This window comes from Myodes glareolus, chromosome 2 (genome assembly GCF_982192425.1).
Source record: "Myodes glareolus chromosome 2, mMyoGla1.1, whole genome shotgun sequence".
Lineage (NCBI taxonomy): Eukaryota > Metazoa > Chordata > Mammalia > Rodentia > Cricetidae > Myodes > Myodes glareolus.
The window spans coordinates 115,903,931-115,923,675 of NC_142027.1; the positions used below are offsets into that span (position 1 = coordinate 115,903,931).

Sequence of the window (19,745 nt, forward strand, 5' to 3'; positions counted from 1 at the left end):
TTAATCCCAGCACTCAGGAGGCAGAGGCAGGAGGATATCTGTGAGTTTAAGACAGAGTGAGTTCCAGAACAACCAGGGCTACACAGACAGACAAACCCTGTTTCAAGAAGAAGAAAGAGAAGGAGGAGGAGGAGAAAGAGAAGAAAATTGATGGGTGGGGATCTAGCTCCGTGGGTGTCATACTTGTCTGGTGTGCATGAAACCCTGGGTTCCACCCTGCCATAAAAATCCCTCCCTGTGGAAGCACAAACAACATGTGCTTCCTTTTCTGAAGATTCCAACCACAAAACAAAGTGTGAGTCCACCAAAGTTCACCCTGGGGAACCAATGAGCTTACTGGCCTTTCTGGCAGAACAGGGGTGAAGGGTTGCTGGCAGAACGGGGTGGGTGAACCCCAATGTGGCTACAGTGAAAAGTCTTCACCCAGCATGGATGACGGCGTCCCTATATCTGTAAAGATGACCCCCTTCAATTAACCTTCTCCAGCCTAGGCACTCTAGCGCCTCCCAAGACCCCAGGTCTCCTGCAATGGGGGCAGAGTTTCATAGAAGGAATCTCCCCACCCTCTCCTTCTAAGAGGGAATGTCAGCCGTCAGAGGGAATGGCAGCCCTCATTGTGGTGGACTCTGGCGAGCAGGCACAGGCGAGCTTCTGAAGAGAGCAGCTGTTTTCCCCAGAGGCCTCCGTCCTGCCCCACATCCACATCCCATCTCACTCTGCCTCAAGATCACAGTTCATATGGGGCCTCCAAGAATCAGCAGTCCAGGCACAGGGATCATCTTGTCTGTTTCATGAGACAGGGTCTACTGTAGCCTCAAACTGCCGAGATAGTCAAGGATAACCTTGAACTTCTGATCCTCCTGCCTGTCTCCCAAGTGCTGGGATAACAGATGTGCCCCATAATAACCACTTATGAAGTGTTGGGGATGGACCCCAGTGCTTCTGCAGGCTGGGCAAGGACTTGGTCAGCTGACCTAGCTTCCCCAGCTCAGCCCTCTCCACTGCAATGCTGAACACACACACACACACACACACACACACACACATGCACTCACACACAGGAAGAATGCAGGGCTGGGGGAGGGAGGACCTTGGCATCGCCTTTAGAATAAAATTCTTCCCCTAACTGACATGAAAGACCCTTTGTAATCTGGTCACATCTCCCGCGTCCTCTCTCACCACATGGTTATGAGCAACACAGCCAAATGGAATTGCTACCATCTACTAAAATGGTTTGTTCACCTCTGGTCTGTGCATGGACTACTTTATAGGTCTAGAATATTCTCTCGGTGCCAACTCTTTGAGAAATCAATGTGGGGGTCCTTTATTTGAAGGAAGACTTCCTTGGCCCCAAGTTAGGTCGATTTCCACGAATTTCTCTTCAAGGTTCACCGGATTCGGGCAACTTACAATCTCTTTTGTTGATTCTCCGCTTTATAAAGCTGTTTAGCTTCCGGTGTTTTCTTACAGTAATGGACATCTGAGTAGCACAGACATCCGGAAAGCAGTATTTATTGGATCAAAAGATGATGGGTGCCTCTATACGGATCACAGATCAACTGGTTGATTCATTGATTAATAAATTGGTGGGCTTTTTCTACACAGTGAGGCAACCGCTTAAACAGACCTTTCTATTCAGAGCTGTTTCTCCTTTCAGAGCCCCTCTTCAAGGCATGAAGAGGAAGAAATAGTTTATGACAGGGGAAGGCGTCTGTCACATGACTGCCCTGCTGATCAGAACAGCTAAAGGACACCCAGAGCTCACAGTCACCTGGGGCAGATCTCAGTACAGGAAACATTTTTTTTCTGACTACAGTTCAAATTTCTCCACCGATGGATTTGCTTTGGCAAATCATATTTATTACTGGTGTGGGATTTTTCTGTCTCTCTGACTCATCTGTATTCTCTCAGTAAACTGAGTGGGATGGGCCATGCTCAGTCATTAAAAATCACCTATGTTTGGTGGATAAATGTCCACAGATGATCATGTGTTCGTTCAATTAACTTTTATGGAGCAGCCATGCCTGCCTAGGTCCTGCTCTAGCCTTTGGGAGGAAGGTAAAGACAGGATAGCATCGGAGAGGTCATCTCTGCCTTCAGAAAAGGCACAGCCCAGCAGCCAGAGGAGGAGCCGTTGTGGTTATCCAAACGGCTGGGTCCCTGTGTTAGTGTGTACTTAATTGATGGCAGCTGACATAGAAGGTCTCTCTTTGTACCTGTGACACACTCAGACTTCGGCTCCATTCTCTCATTCAATCCTGACAACTTTAACATACTACAGACCACAGGCCAGGCCACACACTGTCCTCATACACGCTGAGATCCCACTGAAGGTCCATCAATCCTCAAAGGTCAGGCCCTTTCCATTGCACCACCCCAGTCAGCTGAACGCCTGCCCGGGTCATTCAGTGAATACTAACAGCTAGGTTTGGGGATGCTGATCTATAATCTTAGCACAAGGGAGGTTGAGGCAGGGGGCTCACCATGAGCTTGAGATCAGCCTGAACTATGTAGGAACGCTTGCTCTGTCATGGAAGAAAGAAAGAAAGAAAGAAAGAAAGAAAGAAAGAAAGAAAGAAAGAAAGAAAGAAAGAAAGAAAGAAAGAAAGAAAGAGGGAGGGAGGGGGAGGGAGGGAGGGGGAAAGAAGGGAGGGAGGGAAGTAGGGAGGGAGGGAGGGAGGGAAGTAGAGAGGGAGGAAAAGAAAAGAAAAAAGCGGATCTGGGGATGTGACTTGATTGGTAGAGTGACTGTGTATCATGCACAGAGCCTAAGTTCAATTCTCAGCACTACATGAGCCAGGTGTGGCTATACACACCTGTAACCCTGACACTGAGGAAATGAGGACAGAAGTTCAAGGTCATTCTTAACTACACAGAGAGTTCAAAAACCTAAATTCTCTATTCCCAGAACCCACGTTTGAAAATGCCAGGCATGGTGGCAAGTACCCATAATGCTAGCACTTGGGACACAGAGACTGGATAATCCTGGAGACATTAGCCAGCTAGTCTAGCCTGATTGGTAAAATCAGGCCAGTGAAAGACCCCGTCTCGAAGGAGATTGACAGCATCCCATAGGTTGACCTCTGACCTCCAGGCATATGCCAACATACGCATGCGCACACACACCGACTAAGAGAAAATAAAAAAGAGTATCAAAGGATGAAAAAGCCATACCACCACGTTGCCAGATCTGAATAAGCCCCACTGGAAGCCTCACGCAACTCGAAGGCCAGCAGACATCAGCAAATTGAAAACAAACGCACACACCATTAACTTGCAAAGAACAATTGGTGATAAACAACGGTCCTCAGATTTACTTATTGTTCATGGGTCCCTGCCAGGACAAGGACACCATTGGGGATATCCATTCCGGGCCTCTTTTGTCAAACCTCAGAAAGCTGGACAGGACTGTGGACACTTGAGCACACAGAGAGAGCAGCCAGGGAGCCTCTGGCTTCAGGAAGCACAGAAGAGGTACCCTGTGGTGTGCCCTCCCTCATGGACCTTCACCTCTGAACCCTCCAGCTGTGCACTGTGAGGATTCATCCCAATGACTACAGCCACGGTTCCTTTGCAGTCCCCAGGGAAGCTGTATGCAGAGGAAATGTAAGCGTGGCCTTGGGCAAAGCTCTCAGACTTCCCTTCCCAGGGACTGCTTTCCATCTTGCCTGATGAAGCCCCCTGTCACTGACTTTTGGTGTTCTGCAGACAACAGCTCTTCCTGGGTTTTCTTTCAGGGGACTCTTCAAAATGCCACACAAAATCCACCAGGAGTCAGAGAGACTGTCAAGTTCACCATGTGCTCCGTTCTAGGGCTTTGGGCCATCTCCCCTAACCAGAGAGCTTCAGGGCTGTGGAGAACTTATTGTTTTGCTCATATGGATTGCCACGGACCTACAGTGTGTGGGAGGCAGATGTACCGTCTTCCATGCTTAACCCAGAGGAAATGGACATCCTTGACTAGGGACCGGAAAGGATTCCACACACAATAACACCCGATTTGTTCAAACAAATACTCTGTTTGTGCCAACAATGAAGGGGTGGGATTCCCTACTGACATAACTGGGTCGTAGCTCCCTCCTCCCGGTACTTCCGAGTGATGTTCCTTACCCAGCAGGATTTAAAAAAAAAAAAAATATATTGAGGGAAATCAGCAAAGGTGTTTTGCTTTATAAATGTGTCTTCCTGGTAAGAAGTTGATATCCCCACAGGAATCCCTGCCCCCAGGCCACGTGAACCCAGGGACCATTACTCAGAATAAAGAAGCAACTGTCTGCTGGAAACTGGCTTTCAGGGTTGTCTAGGGAGGGTTGTGAAGCTGACAGGAAGGAGCCCTTTCCTTGGGTCTGAGCTGAGAGGAGCCGTTCAGGAGGCTGTGGGGGTGGAAACAAATCAATGTAGAATTTGTAGATGGATGTGTGCTCTGGGCCCGTGTACAATTTACAAGATGCAGTGTGAAAAGAAAATAAATTTCCTTTCTCCCTCGCTCTTCCTCTCCCTCTTTCTCTTTGCCAGGCTCCAGCAGATTCTTAAACCAAAACAACTCTTTAGGAGAGAGCCTGGGACTCAGCTAAGAAGTGAGTTTCCTCAAAAGGCATGAGGGAAGGGGTGAAGGGTCTTTGGGAACAGACAGCGAGCATTTTTTTTTAACCTAGAAGCATTCAGAGTCCAGGGAGTGGGGACACCTGGGGACAGGTGTTAACATGGTGCGCCTCTGGGACGGTTTCTGGAGAGAAAGTTGTATGGCTTACAGGGCCATCTTCGGTCTGAGTGGCAGATCATAAGCTTCTTTCAGAAAAGCAAACCGAGTCGGGGTGATGTCCTTTCTCCTGATCACCAGGGGGTCAAGGGACCCAGCTGGGACAGAATGCTTTTGCACAAGCCAGAGCTGAACCAACGACGACGCTTTCCCCGATGCTGCAGACCACCTGAGCAGCCAGGTGAAGCCAGGGCCAAAACAAACAAACGAGGAGCACCCTCCAAAGCATCCCTTCCCGTCCCTTCCCTTCCCCTTCCTTCCCTCCAAAGCCCAGGGAATCAAGACTTGATTGGTCTCAACCAGATCCTGAGCTGAGGGATGGGAGAGGAAGAAGAGGGGGAGAAGGAAGCCCGAGGGGCCAGACAACGTCCATGCAGTTAGAGTCTCATTGATTTCGAGCCACACCGAGTCTGAGTGCCAGCGGTAAGGACCATACCTCCTGCTGATCTCGGGAGAAGTGCTCCAAGATCCATGGCCGTGGAGTTGGGGGAAGAGTCGCTAAGCCATCTGAAGGAGCACAGCACTGCAGCTCCTCAGCCTGACGGGCCAGGGCGAGCTTTAATTAACAGGGTCTGATCCCTCTTCTTTTTTGGTAACTGAGCAGATTTAAAGGGCTAGAGACCCAATTTGAAGGGTGCTGCTGCTGCTGCTGCTACTCCGGCTGCTGCTGTGGCTGCTCCTGGCTGCTGCTCTCGGCTGCTGGAAAGGCTTTCTGCAGATTGCTAGTTTCAGCGAGGAGATGGAGCCAGGAGGGTAGGAAATGGGGCTGTTCGTGCAGGGGTCTCTTGAGATAGGAGGTTGGAAACTGGACCCCGGACTCAGGCACAGCGCCACACCAGTGAGTACCAATGTCCCGGCTGCTGTCCTCTTTGCCTAGCGGAAAGGGCTGCACTGGGCAGGAGGGGTTGCAGGTAGCATCAAGGGCACCCTGACCCCACATGAGCCTGGACAGGACACTGGCCAGGGAGGGCAGGAGACAGCTTCTGTCCTGAGAGGATTGCTTAAGGACAGCCCTGTAGAGGACAGCCACACATACATACACGAGCCAGCCTATGTACACACAAGCCTGCCCGTGTACACACATGCCTACCTAGGTACACACACCTGTGTACAGACACCTACGTGGACTAGAAAGATGGCTCGGGGTGGCTTATCTGTTCAAGGCTAGGCTCATAACCAAAAAGACATATATCTATGTGCACACATATGAGTCCATGTACACATGTTTATGTACACACATATCTACCCATATCTGCCTGTGTACAGGGCTAACCAAACACATACACACACACACACACTCATACATGTCAATTTAAGCACACACATACATCCACTTACATAGAGTAAGTACATGCCTCCCCACTATCATCCAATGTCAGAATGTTAGCCAGGTTCATGCCCTTATAACTGCGAGGAATATGACCAAGAAAATCATGGACACCAGGCATAGCCATGAGAATAGCCTGGAGTTGGACGTCCACAGGCATGAGAAAAGGAGCAAGCTGCAAAGAATGTTCCCTGTGTGCCTGCCACTTCTGAGAGAGCAGGGACTTCATCGGGGACCATGCTTTTTGTAAAGATTTGTTTTATTCGTATTTCCCGTGAGCATTCGCACATGTGTGCACATGCGTGAAGCGGCTGCAGAGGCTGGAAAGGGGCGCTGGATCCCTTGGAGCTGGAGTTAAAGGAGGCTGGGAGTCCTTTTCAAGGTGGGTGCTGAAATTGGAACTCGGGACCTCTAGAAGAGCAGGAAGCATGCTTGGTTGTGGAGTCACCTTTCTGGTTCTGGGAGCTAAACTGATTTTTGAGACTATCACAGCAGAGACAATTTGAACCTATGGCATCCCCCCCCCCCCACCCTGCTCCTGCTAAGGCAACCGCTAGCCTCTCTGGGGTCTTCTTGGCCAGTTGATGCCTCAGTTTCAAGTTTCCTTAGTCAGTACAGTTAGTGTGCCTTGCCAGAAATTTTGCCTGTGAATGTGTGTGGAGGGGGCTGCATGCATGTCGGGGGGCATGGAGTGCTTGTAGAGGTTAGGGCTCAAGGCCCTGCATCTTCCTTTATTGCTGTCCACTTTATTTGTTATTGTTGTTTAATTTATTTAAGTTGCTATTATGTTCATTAGTGTGAAGGTGTTGGATCCCCTGGGACTGGAGTTATAGACACTTGTGAGCTGCCATGTGGGTGCTGGGAATTGAACCTGGGTCCTCTGGACGAGCAGCCAGTGCTCTCAACCACCGAGTCGTCTCTCCAGTCCCATCCACCTTATTTCTTTAAGGCAGGGTTTCCTCACTGGCCTGGAACTCAACACTTTGGCTAGGCTACCTGGCTCACAAGCACCACAGATCCTCCCATCTTCAATCTTCCCAATGCTGGGATTACACGTACACACCGCCATGCCTATCTTTTTAGACAGGTGCTTGGGGTTCAAACTCAGGTCCTCACAGTTACATGGCAGGCACTATACCGATTAAGTCATCTTCCCAGCCCTTGCCTGGGATTCTTTAATCCTGTGCCCCCCCCCCGTAAGAACGCAAAATAAATTCAGCCAATCGGCATTCAATATCTAGTAGTGTCCAGAGTACATCTGAGTGAGGGCTAGGGATATAGGGATGTAGGGGGCCTCGGATCCCTCCCTAAGATGCTACAGTCAAGAAAGGAACCCTCTTTTCCTCCTAAGCCTGCCTCTGTAACTTGTAATGACAAGGTCGAACTAAGTCAGGGATCCTCATGATGGAACTAGGGCACAAGGAGGAGACAAGGACTTTACAGATGTGCATTCAATTATCACAGCGCTGAGTTTAACCAAACTCTAGATTGTTGTTGGGGTTTCTGTCCTGCCCAGTTCCAGCAATCGTTAAGTCCCAAAGAAATCACACAGAGGTCTGCATTAACTATAAACTGATTGGCCCATTAGCTCGGGCTTCTTATTAGCTCTTATAACTTATATTAACCCATTATTTCTTGTCTATGTTAGCCATAGGGCTGGGTACCTTTTCAGCTGGGTAGTCACATCTTGCTTCTTCTGTGACAGGGTCACAACTGCAGAGGAATGGGCTTCCCTCTTCCCAGAATTCTCCTGCTCTCATTGACCCGTCTCTACTTCCTATCTGGTTGTCCCACCTATACTTCCTGCCTGGCTACTGACCAATCAACATTTATTTAAAATATAATTGACAGAATACAGACCATTCTCCCACACCACTAGATGACTGGAACAACCTGGTGAAGAAAGCATGCACTTAAAAAAAAATTAAGAACTACCATGGAAACCTCCGAGTAGATGAGAAACAGTGAGAGGTGGACAAGGTCTCCCTGATTCCCACCTCTCCCCTGAGAAATGGTCCCTGCCTCTCGTCGAGGCTGGCCAGAGAAGGACAGAGTCACACTTGAAACTTCACCTTGGACTTAAGCAAAATCCCTGCACTTCCCCACAGTGAAAGTCCCCTCCCCTCTGCTTGGCAAACCACTGGCAGATCTCTGCAGCACCCTCACCTTTGTTCAGGCCACAAAAAACCTGACGTTGCCTTTCTGGACATAAGTTCCGTGCACATCCTTGCACTGTGTCTCTCAAGGAGGCTTTACACGGTGTCTCTTCTCTCCTGTCTACAGAAAGCAAGCCTTCAGGATGGCATGGGGCTATAATCCCAGCACTTAGAAGGTGAAGGAAGGAGAATCAAGTGTTCCCAGGCTCATCTGGGCCATACAGCGAGAGAGAGAGAGAGAGAGAGAGAGAGAGAGAGAGAGAGAGAGAGGAACAAAGGAAGAAAGGGAAGGAGAGAGGGAGGGATAAAGGAATGGAGGGGAGGGTAAGTGAAGAGAGGAGAAGAAAAGAGGAAAAGGGAGGAAGGGAGAGAGGGAGGGAGGGGAGGGGAAAGGAAAAATGCAGAAAGAAGAAAGGGACGGGGTAAGAAGAGAAAGAGGGTGTCTTAGGGTTTCTGTCGCTGTGCAGAGACACCATGACCATGACAACTCTGATAAGGGTAAAAACGTTTCATTGGAGTGGCTTACAGTTTCAGAGGTTCAGCCCATTATCACCATGGTGGGATACGGTGGTGTGCAGGCAGACATGGTGCTGGAGAAGGAGCTGAGAGTCCTACATCTTGACCAGCAGGCAACAGGAAGTGGTCTGACTCACTGGGCATGGTTTGAGCAAATATGAGACCGCAAAGCCCATCTCCACAGTGACACACTTCCTCCAACAAGGCTACACCTCCTAATAATGCCACTCCTTTTAGAGGCCATTTTCTTCCAGATCACCACAAAAAGGAAGGTAGGAAGTAAAGGAGAGAAAGAAGAAAGGGGGAAGCAACCTAGATGGCCCTCAACCAAAGAATGGATAAAGAAAATGTGGTATATTTAGACAATGGAGTACTACTCAGCAGCAAAAAACCATGATATCTTGAAATTTGCATGTAAATGGATGGAGCTAGAAAACACCATCCTGAGTGACATAACCCAGACCCAGAAAGATGAACATGGTATGTACTCACTCATAAGTGAATACTAGCTGTAAAACAATGGATATTGAGCCTATAGTCAATGATTCTAGAGAAGCTAAGAAACATGGTGAACCCTAAAAAAACATACATAGAACCACTTGGAAAGGGGAAATAGATAAGATCATGTGGGTGGAGAAGGGAGGGCGGAAGAGGAGGGGAGGAGGGAAGGGGGGAGGAGAACTTGAGGGAATGGGATAGATGAGATGGAGGAAGGACAGAGATGAGAGCAGAAAAAGAGATATCTTGATTGAGGGAGTCATTATGGGGCTAACAAGAAACCTTGTTCCTAGAAAAATTCCCAGGAATCCACAAGGATGATCCCTAAGCATTGCTTAAGACCCTAAGCAATAGAGGAGAGGGTGCCCAAACCGGCCTTGCCATGTAGTCAGATTGATGAATATCTTAAATGTCACCATAGAACCTCCATCCAGCAACTGATGGAAACAGAGGCAGAGACTCACTTCAGAGTACTGGACTGAGCTCCCAATGTCCAGTCAAAGAGTGGGAGGAATGAGAATATGAGCAAAGAGGTCAAGACCATGATGAGGACACCCACTGAAACAGTTTACCTGAGCTAATGGGAGCTCACCAACTCCAGTTGGACAGGAAAGAAACCAACATAGGACCAAACTAGACCCTTGAATGTGGATGACAGCTGTATGGCTGGGGCAGACTGTGGGGCCACTGACGGTGGTACCAGGATGTATCCCTGCCACTTGTACTGGCTTTATGGAAACCTATTCTCTCTGGATGGATAACTTGCTCAGCCTAGATATAGTAGGAAGGGTCTCGAACCTTCCCCAAAGCAATGTGCCTTACCCTCTCTGAGGAGTGGATGGGGGAGGGGGTTGGGTTGTAAGTGGAGGGAATGGGAGGAGAAGGAGTGGGAACTGGGATCGGTATGTAAAATGAAAGAGATAGTTTGTTTTCTTTTTAAAAAATAAAATATAGAAAAAGAAGAAAAAGGAGTGGGGGAAGTGAGAAAGAGGAATAGAAAGAGAAGGGAGGAGGGATGGATAGAAGAAGGGATGGAAGGAGGACTAAAGATGGAGAAAGATCATTGATAATGTGTCCTTTCCCAGTGACTGACAGGAAAGACTTCCGACCCTCTCCACCCTTATGTAGCATGAAGGCCAGCTTGTTGGGGTATCTGTCCTGCCCAGTACCCCACAGCAGGCATGCCCCAAAGAGATATCACACACAGGACTCCATAAGATTGTAAAACTGATTGGCCCATTAGGTCAGGCTACCTATTAGCTCTTATAACACATATTACCCCATTATCCTTATCTACATTAGCCACACAGCTCAGTACCTTTCTCAGCATGGCAGCTCACACATTGCTTCTTTGGTGATCTAGGCAGGAATGGCGGAGGGAGCTTCCTGCTTCCCAGAATACTCCCAGTCTCTTTGCTCCACCTCTACTTCCTGTCTGGCTTTCCTGCCTATACTGCCTGCCTGGCCAATCAGCGTTTTATTAAACTATGATTGACAGAATACAGATAGTTCTCCCGCACCACCCTTATCTATGGGAGAATGCCTACCACATTTCCGTGAGTTGAGCTCATCCCAGTACAATCCAGGTGCAGCACACCGCTTCTCCGCAAGCTTGGTAGGACCATCTCGATCACGAGGTGACTGTGTCAACCTCTAAGGGTCACTGCAGTCACAGCGATGAATACCTTCTCTGAGACAGGAGGGAGGGTCTCCAAACCTCATAGAACCTTCCCCTGGCTGTCCCAGGATTTCAGGAGCCGTTCCCTCCTGTCCCAGCTCTACGCTTAGTAGTGCTGGTGTCCTGAAGAGGTAGAAGGCTCCTAGGCTGGGGCCTCTTCTTGCCGTTGTTAATTCCTAGGCTAGCTCAACTTTCCAATTTCTGTGCAACCAATCCCACGTGTTAAGGACCATCTGTTTGGAACAGCTAGTGTGGTTTTTGTTTTCCTGACTGGACAAGAATTTTTTTTCCTTGGAAATCCCAAATTGGAATGTTCTAATAGTCACGATTAAGCCTCAGTCAGAACGTTCTGGCACAAAGTACACATTTTGGAGTATGTTAACACTTACCAATTAAATGAAATTATAAGAGAGTAAAAAAAATATAGCTGAGCTCATTCCTCACATCGGAGGCTGCTGGCACAACCCCGTGTTATCTATTTATCATTTATGATACCAAATTTATAGGCATCAAGAAAGAAAACTATTCCCATCCTAATTTTAAATCCGATGCATTCAAGACCAAAGAAAAATTAAGAGGCAACAGAGAAATTTGGGAATTGGCCTGAATGCCACCCCAGCTGAGAAAAGACAATCGATGTGACGTGTGCACTGTGTGCACAATTGCCATGCTTATTATTGAGCTATGTTGAGTGTGTCAGGTCAATGTTAGCACGTTGTATTGATATTTTGGAAGTTAGCGTAGTTGTGAGGGAATTTGGGGGACTGGACTCATCTCTTAATACACCCCACATGGGGTCTACATTCAGAGGTAGATAGATGGGTGGGTGGATGGATGGATGGATGGATGGATGAAGAATGGAGGATGGGTGGATGGTCAGACAGACAGACACACTCACACCACACACATATAAAATCAGTCACTCTGGAAACAAAAGTGTGTGGGGCCCACCACGGAGAAACTTCTCTAAAGCAAGGTCTGTGGAGGCTTCTGGCATCTTCTCCCGACACGCTGAGGAGAATGAATGAGACTATTTGTCACTACTGTAGCAAAGCCACTATGGTTGGTGGCCTTAGAAAGAAGAGATTCAGCTCATGGCTTTGGAATCTTAAAGCGCAATGCTGGGCGACCTCAGGAGTTAGCCCAGCTCTAGGGCCAGTGAGTAAGGTGGTTAGAAATCTGGCGGAACTGAGGATAAACCAGAGATCAGAATGAGGGATGGGCCCTGTTCATTCCTTAGCAGTCCCCTCGTGAGACCTGTGCTGGGCCATCTCCATTGGTAGTTTGGCCGGACTGAAAGACACTTAGGAACTTAGTAAGGCACACTTCTAGGAGCACCCAAGAGGGCATTTCCAGTGATGACTGGCATGTGGAGGAGCCAATGAGAGGAAGGCTAGATCTGATAGCACATCGGACACAGTATCCAATAGACTGGGAATTAGGATAGAGAAAAAAAAAACAAAAGAGGAGAACAAGGAAGCTGGCCAGGTGTGTATGCTCTGCTCTCCGTTTATAACTGTGTCTACTGCAGCTACCATCACCCATGAACAACAGACTCCAGCTACTTCAATCTTTGATGACATACTGGACACTCTTGCGGAAGTCTCCAGGCCTTCAGTGTCAGACTAGGGTGGCATCATTGGTCCACCCTAGAGCAAGATGGTGATGCCGGGGTGAGGAAAACAATGGGTGTCACTATGGCTTCCAGCTACTGGGTTCTCTGTCCAGCATGAAGACAGTCACTGTGGGACTCTTTGGTCTGCAATCATATAAGCCAATCCCAGAAATGTCTCTATAATTGTTTTAAGATGGCACACATCTTATTATATATATATTTATTATTTATTAATAAATTTATTATTTATATAATTTTTATATAATATTATTATATAATATAATAATTATTATAAATATAATATTATATTATTAAATATATATATATATTTATAATATATATATTATATATATAATTATATATAAATATAATAATTATATAAATATAATATTATTTATTAATAAATTTATTATTTATATACTTATTATATATCACAATATATAAAGTGTATGTATCACATAAAAGCTCCTGTTTGCTCTGTTCTTCTAGAGACCCCCATTATAGGAACTAACCTATATATAACTTTATTACTTTCCAAGACCAGTGCCACCCTCCCATGTGCGCCACATGGAAACATGTCTTCACGCACATGCATGCCACACACAAAAATGGAATTTGAAAAAAGCAGTTGCCATGGAGGCACATGTATCAGACAAGGATGTGCACAGGGATGTCTCAGGTTCTGCGCATAGGGACTGACCTCAGGGTTAGAGGCGAGCCAGGGGTAGATGGTGATTCTGGGAACTAGAGGATGATGCGTGTTGCTGAGGTGATGGGGAAACCCTGCTGCTAACACACAAAGTTGGGGGTCCGAGGCTCCCAACCAAAGCGGGGAATGGAAGACAGGGCAATCAATTCTGGCCAGTGAGATAAAATATTCCTGGTCAGACTGGAGAGGGAAACTGGGGTGCACTATGACAGTCTGCGTCTCATGGGGAAGGGGAGGAGTCACTGCAGGGCTAATCTGGGTCCTGTCCCAACAAGTTGCCCTTGAAAGAGATCCTTCAACTCTATGAGGGACCCAACAGGCCACTGGTCAATTTAAACAGTAAATAAAACATAAGCGGGGTTGTAATTGAGGAACAATTAGAGTCAACCTTTCTAAAAGACAAACCAGCCCCCCCTCCCCCGCCATTTCAGAGAAAACTAATCAAACTCCAGTCTGTCTTAGAGGCTCGCTCTAAACCCCTGGCAGGAAGTTCCCTCTCACCACCTCTTCTCCTTCCAGCTCCCAGTGACGAAAATAGTTCCAGACGCACAGAAGCGCGCTCAACGCCCGGAAGAGGCTAGCTTCGCACAATCTGGCCTCTTCATGTTCTGCCAGCTTGGGGGTATCCGTCCTTGGCCCCCGGTAAACTCCGAACTCTCTATCAACACGCTACATAGATGCATTCACTGGAAAACACCCCAGAGGTCAGCTTCTCTGAAACTCTCCCTTCTCCATCCGTCAAGCAGAGAACCCACTCCTCATAGAGCCGCCAGCCTCCTGTGCAGACATTTTATTTCTCCCCCAGAAGACAGTTTCCCACTCTATAAGAGTTAGGCACTGCTCCATAAAAAATAAACGTCCCGCTCCCTCCATAAGGGACGTAAGTCTCTCACCACTGTACACGTAGTCTACCTAATACAGGGCTGGCACACAATAACTTTCTAAATCTTATTTATCTATTATTGTTGTTAGTGTGTTTGTACATGTGTGTTTGTGTGTGTGTGTGTGTGTGTGCGTGTGTGTGCGTGTATGCAAGGTGGGGGAACACATGCCACAGCATGTGTATGGAGGCCAGAGGAAAACTTTGGGGAGATGTTTCTCTCTTTCTCTTATTAAGTGGGCTCTGGGACTCGAACTCAGATTGTCAACCTTATGTTGCAAGCATTTTACACCACTGAGCCATCTTGCTGGTCCCAGCAAACTTTGATTAACATGAATTGATGCCCAGGTATGGAAGCTCCTGTAATCTAAGCACTCAGAAGGCTAAACCAGAAAGGTAGTGAGTTCAAAATCAGTCTGGGATAGATAGAAAGCCCACTACCACCCCCAAGAAGAAGAAGAGGAGGAGGAGGAGGAAGAGGAGGAGGAAGAGGAAGAGGAGGAAGATATGCTTCCATCTTAACAAGAGAGCTTAGCTCCTTAGCATAAAGGAGAAATTTGTGAATCTCACCCGAGTGAAGTGGTACTGAGACGTGCATATCTATGATTCTGCTACAGGGAGCAAGTTACCCAGACAGAGCTGTGCTGTCTGTCAGGAGAGTGCCGAGACTCACAGTATAGCTTGGTGGTGCAGCACTTGCTTTGCATGGCAAGTGTGAGGCCCCAGCACCACCAAGAAGGAGAAGAGGAAGGAAAAGGGAAAAGGGGAGTTGGAGAAGGAATGGGAAGAGGGGAAGGAGAAAGAAGGAAAAGAAAAGAGGGGAGGAAGAAGAGGAAGAAAAGGGAAATGAGGAGGAAGAAAGGAATGGGGGAGAGAAAAGGAGGAAGAAGAGATGAAGAAAGAGGAAGAAGAGGAAAGAGAAGAGGAGGAGGGAAGAGGAGAAAGAGGAGGAGGAAGAGAAGAAGGAAGGGGAAAAGGAGGAAAGGAGAAGGAGCAGGAAGAGAAAGATAGGAGGAAGAAGATAGAAGGAGGAAGAGGAAGATAGGAGGAGGTAGGAGAAAAAAAGAGAAACAAGAGGAGCAGAAACAAAAGAAGGAAAAATGGGGCGGAATGAGGAATTGGAGGAGAAAGATGTCAACCTCTGTCCTTCCCCGCTGCTGAGCCCACAGACATGGCCACACCCACCCAAATGCGGGAACCAAGGCGCCTGGTTCACCCATTCTGTCTACTCTTGCTCAAGTCACTAACGTAAAGGAAAAGTGTATTTAAAGTCAGTGTACATTCAAGTTATCATAAATGTCTACAGAGACGTTATTTATGAAGTGGAAAGTGCAATACATTCATATTTCTTATACAGTAAATATTTATAAACGCAAATTATTTGGACATCATGTATATATTTATTTATGTAGAAATTATAGAACCTGGGGAGATAACTCAGTCAGGAAAGTTGTTTGCCATTAAGTATGAAAATTCTGATCCTCGGGACCCACAAAACAAAGACAATGTGACGGCTCCTGGGGAAGGTCACCTATGGTTGACTTCTGGCTTCCACGTGTGATGCACACAATCACATAGACACACACGTGCACACAAACATGCACACATGCGCAAAAGTAAACTTAAATAACTCAGCAATGTGTGCTTAAAGAAAAAGCATGACGGAACAAATAAGGCGGGTGCACAGCTGTATTCCCGCACTCGGGGCCAGGAGGATTGGGAGTTCAAGACCAGCCACAGTTACAAAGACCGTTCCAGGTCCATCTGAGCTAGGGGAGACTCTGTCAGGAAACAACAAAAATTTTTCCCTTAAACAAAGAAAAAAGACACGAAAGAAAAGGTGCTCCAAAAGAACACAGCTGCCAGGACTACGGAATGTGTGCACCTTTAAGGTACAGGCCACAGCATCAGACCGCACCGTGGTAAAGCGTCCACCTTCAAACTGCCCCACAAGAGTAAAAAGCTGTTTCATCTTATGAATGACAATATAGGGAAGACTGTGTGTGCCCTTATTGCCCCTGGGTATGTGTATGAAGATGTGTGTAAATTCTATGAAACCAAGGCAAAACCTCACCCCAGAGCCAAATCTAACTTTGGGATCAACTCATGTCTTTTTTTAAAAAAAAAATTGTTCTTGGTCCAGGACGTGTGTACACACCTATGCATACACACAAGGCAGATGAGGACTTCAAATGTTCTGCTCTCTCACTCTCGAATTCTTTAGAGATGGAATTTCTCACTAAACCGGAGCTAGGCAGGCAGCCAGCAAGCCCCAGTGACCCACTGTCTGTCTCCCATAGCGGTGAAGTCACAGGCTCATACACAGCCATGCCTGGCTTTGCAAACGGGAGTCAGGAGCTCATCCTGGGTTCTCATACTTTTCCAATAAGTGTTCTTACCCAATGAGCCGTCTCACCAGACCCAAAAATTGTATGAATAGCCTCGGCTAACCTTGAACTTGCAGTAACTCTATTATCTCAACTCCAGAGTGCTGGGTTACAGGTGTGCACCGCCGCACCCCCCACCCCCCGCCAGCTCTCACGACTTCCGGTGGTCAGCCATCATGACTCTAGTGGTCTGTGGAGGCAGCTTTGGGAGCTATCCCCACAAGGGGTTACTGCTTTCCTTGTGTTGGGACACTGAGCTTTCCCTGCCGGAATCCCTGTCAGTCTGGCTTCAGCATCCTGACTCTGAAGCTTGAGATTCCAAATGACTTGCAAGTGACAGAAATAACATACTCTTGGTGTGTCCCCAACCGCCTCCCATCCTTCTCTTCAGTTACACACTTGATTTCCTCCGTCCCTATCCCATCCCCTGAACTAGTGGGGGATGGCCACCCATGGGAGAGCATGGCACCCCCTAAAGTACAAACCACGCCAAAAAGGATAAAACTGTCATTTATAATATTTGTCCCCACAGCATAGGAACTCTGAGACTGAGAAGGTATTGTGAAAATTCCCTCTCTGGGCATGTGTGCCTTCCTCGGAAGGCTCCAAAGACGATCTGAAGTACAATAACATCAAAGTTCACCTTGGGGGACCACTGAGTTTATTGGGTTTACTTACAGAGCACGAGGAAGAGGAGTTACTGATAGGAATGTGGGGGACCCCATCGCAGACACACTAGAAAGTCTTCACCTCGCATCAGTGATGGTGTGCCCGTAGCCACACAGACGAAGCCCTCTTCTTCTTCTTCAGCTGATAAACTGTAGCCTTCCCTAAGACCCCACCCCCACCACACAAGCAATCAAGAAAAATTGCGTACAAATGACTGAAAGGCAGGGCTGGTTCTCAGGTGAGGGTCCATGACCCTCCCTACCGCCCCTCTGGGGGACTGGCAGAGAATTACAAGCAGGCATGGCTGATATCATGAAGCTGGCCGCTGTATGGCTCAGAAGACAGCACCTTGTAGCCTCAGTTCCCTCTAAATCTAGGCACAGCGGGGTGATTACAAAGATGCTGGGCTGCCGTGGTGCTTTCTGGGTACCACAAAACCCAAGAAAGGCCAGGAGGTACCCACAAGGGACCCTGAAGGGATGGAGGGCTCGCAAATGGCTTGACACACTGCTTTGCTCCATCTGGAAACCTTCGGCCGCCACACAGCTCTGAATGCAGTCCGTCCCTTTGAGTAGAACCCCCCCCAACACAGAGCTCTGGGTGCTCCAGATAATGTATGAATGATAGTGTCCTTCCCTAAATCAGGCTTCTGTCCCCCAGCAAGGCCATCTTCTGTTGCTCCAAGGCTTGATATCCTTTGAGCTCAGCCTGAGAAGATGCCAAAGTCAACAACAATGCCATTGCCGCTGGCCTCTGAGAAATCATGTTTGTTAGGGAGCCTGCGGTATGGAAACAAGCTGAGGCTCGGAACGAGTTAGTCTGATGCCATGTCCGCAGCCCTCGTATCTTGGGTCGATACCCAGAGAATCCGCCATGAAGACAGAGCTACCAAATGACTGTAAGAGTGGAGAACAATGGACCCTGAGCAGAGGGCAGTCCCAGCGGGGGGGGGGGAGGATGGCCACCACCCCAGCCTCTCCTGCCATGGCACAGAAACCACGTCAGGAACCTTAAATAGAGAAGGGTTGGAGGCATCTAGAATACCTCAAACACCCACTCCCCTTTCCTAAACAAGACCCTCTGTGATGGTTAACATCATCCTTTTGATAGAATCCAGAATCACCTAGGAGACGCTCTTCTGGGCATGTTGGGGAGGGAGTTAATTGGCTTAATTTAAACTGGGGTTAACTGAAATGAGGAAACCTATCCTGGATACAGGCAGTACCACCCCATGGGGTGGGGTCACAGATTGGGGTCACAGATTGAACGAAAAGGAGAAAGTGAACTGAGCACCAGCATCCATCTCTCTCTGCTCCCTGACTGTGGATGCCACGTGATCAGCCGCCTCATGCTCCTGCCGCTGTGCCTTCCCCACTGAGATTAACTGTGTTCCCTAAAACTGCAAGTCACAGTAAACCCTTCACCCTTAAGCTACTTCTGCCAGGTACTTGGCCACTGCGATGAGAAAAGAAATCAATAGGTCCCTGTGTACTACACATTGTACCAGCCCAACCTTTTGGACTCATTTACTTGGGGGTTGGACTTGATTTCTGTTTTCATTGCTCATAAGCCTTGTCCACGTATGTGCGATTACACATGTGTCCTAGAAAATTAAAAAGCACACAGAGGTGAGACCCAAACTGCCACAACCCAAGACTCACCCATGTTTTAAAGTTTATTTCTGCTCATTGATACCAAGAGGGGTCTGCAAAGATGGCTCAGCAGTTAAAGGTACTTGCTGAGCAAGTCTAAGGACTGGAGTTCAAATCCCAGCACCCATATAACAAGTTAGGTGACAATGTGGGTATGCCATGCACTGAGTCGGATAAAGTCGGGAGGACCACTGGGGCTTGCTGCTATCCAGCCTAGCAAAGAAACACCTGCTCCACACTCAGAGAGACATTTCCTCAAAGGAAGAAGTGGACAGTAATAGAGAAAGACACTTGACACTCTCCTCTGATCTACTCACACATGCACACGTGTGCACACGTGTGCACACACGCATGCACACACACGCAATGTTTTTAGTTGCCAACAAGAAAATATCCAGTCCTTGATACCTATTTGTCTATGTTACTGTGATGACCACCACCATTCTGGTGACTGTGAACCACTGAATCACTGCTGAAAGACCCAGCCCAGAGATCCAGAGGAGACAGAGGCCATGCCATGTTGTGCTCAACACCTAGAGACAGGTTGCCATGGAGGCTGAGACTAGATCCTCACTAGTCTTCTCAAGTGTTACGTTGACTCTCTTGAGTAGCCATGAAAACTAACGGCCATTCACTCCCAGTCAGGCACCAAAACCCAACTCAGCAAACTTTACTGGATGAGTTTACTGAACTCATTTCCAGAGCACACGCGACAGATAACTTAAAGGGACAGAGGTGACAACACAGCTGTATCACTGCAAATTCCCACTTCAACATGAATGGTGACCTCAAGGATGCTGCAACATGGAGTTCTCCTTCCAGTTAATGTTCTGCTTCCTATCTAGTCTAGCATCTCCCAGGATCCTTTGCAGTTTCTGGAGGGCAGGACCGAATAATGA

The 19,745-nt window shown here is 47.8% G+C and overlaps 1 protein-coding gene across 12 annotated transcripts in view; it reads right to left on the bottom strand.

Annotated features, from left to right (window-relative positions):
* The window catches only part of Caln1 (calneuron 1), a 474,585-nt gene that overhangs the window by 450,731 nt on the left and 4,109 nt on the right, over window positions 1-19,745 (bottom strand). Inside the window, exon 1 of one of the 12 annotated variants that reach the window (XM_085681954.2) lies at window positions 5,196-5,346. The exons of 10 other annotated variants lie outside the window; for them this stretch is intronic. The gene's annotated coding sequence lies outside the window, so the exon portion shown is untranslated. Of the gene's footprint in view, window positions 1-5,195; window positions 5,347-19,745 lie in introns of those variants that run through there. One more of the 12 variants, XM_087903585.1, reaches the window with a different exon arrangement.